At 40.5% G+C, this 2247-nt stretch overlaps 1 pseudogene; it reads left to right on the top strand.

Annotated features, from left to right (window-relative positions):
* Positions 1-734: 734 nt before the first annotated feature.
* LOC125619837 lies at positions 735-1787 on the top strand (annotated as a pseudogene).
* Positions 1788-2247: the final 460 nt, after the last annotated feature.

The following is a 2247-nucleotide window of genomic DNA, read 5'->3' as shown; positions in this document are numbered from 1 at the left end:
GATGATCTGATGGTACAAGAGAAGCAGAAACCTGGCTGGGTTATCCTTACCCCAATCCAGCAAGTCAAGGCTTGGGCACCAATACTTGCAATTCTTTCCAGAGCACACGCAGGATAATTTGTCTTTTATGTCCCTGGCACTCTCCATCACTGACTATGTTCCTATTTTCCAACTAAAATAAAATATCGTTGAACCTGCCAAGGCATTAAAATTGGTTCACTGAAATAAAAACTGCCAACAACAGGGATATTTGGATTATTACAGATTACAAATTTGGGGATTTTAATCTTCCCATTCCCAAATCCAAGTTAGATTTTCAGAACTCTGTTTCTTTAGGTATGTACTTGATTCCATAAATAGGTGCTTGTGTATTTGTGTGTGCACTTCTAATTTATCATCTCGTTTTCCCATTCTAAAAAAAAAAAAGATTTGTTCTACCTGAAGGCTGATGGATAACGAAAATGTCTTAATTTGGATTTATTCAAAACCATTCACACATGTTCCTGACTAAAAGGAAAAAAAAAAAAGACATGGCTATAAAAGAATGAGGCTGAATTATAATGAATGAACTAAAACATATGCATTTCCCCTGCTAGCTGAATACTTACTCTAGGGAGCTTATATGCTCAGCCAATGTAAGGGGGACCTTATCTTAGGACTGATTTCAGCAGCTACCCCCCATCCTTCCAAAGATCCTCAATGAGTGACGGGGTCACTGTAAACAGATAAAAGTCATGAATGGCTGTGCTGGATCTTCTCCATTTGCCTGCCAGATCATTGTCCATGCTTCTCTATTCTGCTCCAATGAAGGTCCTGACTCCCTGAGTGTGACAAAAGGAAAGCCATCAGAATTTCAAAGGCAAGGAGAGTAAGCTCAGAGTTATGGCTGCCTTCCTCCCAAGTCCCCAGGTCCCCCGGAAAGTCTCACTGACATCCCATCCTGCATTCCAACAGCAGCTCCCTCTCTGTATTCCTTTCAGGCCTAGAGAGAATAAGGGCTTATCCATCCCTTGTTGGTTTCTCATTATCCTTTCACGCTGTTTGTAAACACACACACACACACACACACACACACACAACTATGTGAATAAGCAACATGCTTCTGGCCCAAAACTGATAAAAAAAAAAAAAAAAAGATCAAGTCTTGTCACTAAGGCATATGATAGATTGTCACTAGAGCCTAGCCTCTTCCTAAGCAGAGCCTCTGCAATGTGTTGCTGGGACTGGAGATGAGCTCAGACCTCAAGACCCAGCAGAGGGGCCTCAATATCATGGCAGCCAAGGAAACTGAAGTTGGTAGTGGTCAGAAAGGTATCATAATTTTTCTTCCTGTTTCTCAACTGAAATCTTTCCAGAAAACCCCAGTCTAGCTAGTGTGTGGATTTGATAGAAAGTTCAGTGGGAACCATGTGGCTTTTATTGCTCAGCGTGGAATTCTGCCGAAGCCAACGCAGAGAAACCATACAAAAAATAAAAACAAGTAAAAGCATCCTAGGAGCCACACTGTGAGAACTGCACATGATGTGACCCTTGAGGATACGGTCTTCCCAAACAGAATTGTGGGCAAAGGGATGCACTTGAAACTGGATGGCAGCCGACTCACAAAGGTTCATTCAGACAAAGCATCACAGAACAATGTGAAAATTAGGGTTGAAACTATTTCTGGTATCTATAAGAAGCTCACGGGCAAGGATGTTAATTTTGAATTCCCAGAGTTTCAGCTGTCAACAAAAATGACTGAAGTATCATTCACAGTAGGAAAAAAAAAAAAAAAGTCAATCTGCTGAACAAGGTGGATAATGAAGAGCTAGGTCTTGCCGCTTTATTCAAAAGATAAACTATTAGATCTCAAGAATAATGTTTTAGCATTGTCCTTTTAGTGGCCATGAACTTCCTTCTAAAAGAAAAGTTCCAGAATTGTTTAGATGAGGGACAGTATCATCCAAACATCCAGTCTCCAAAGGTGACTATTTGGCGGGAAGTACTATTATTAAAGTTCTGGATGTTTGTTATTTTACTGCCCCATGATCCCATTACATCTGCTCATCATTACCCATCAGAAAATAAGTACCGGGGCTGGGGTTGTAGCTCAAGGGTGGAGCACTTGCCTAGGACAGGTGAGGCCCTGGGTTCAATCCTCAGCACCACATAAAAAAACAAATGAACAACAACAAATAAATAAAGGTTAAATTCTTAAAAAAAATAATAGGTAACTTGGAACTTCTGAAAGCATAACCAAATTGTTGG

Source organism: Marmota marmota, unplaced genomic scaffold (genome assembly GCF_001458135.2).
Source record: "Marmota marmota marmota unplaced genomic scaffold, marMar, whole genome shotgun sequence".
NCBI lineage: Eukaryota > Metazoa > Chordata > Mammalia > Rodentia > Sciuridae > Marmota > Marmota marmota.
This window is presented reverse-complemented; position numbering and strand designations above follow the sequence as displayed.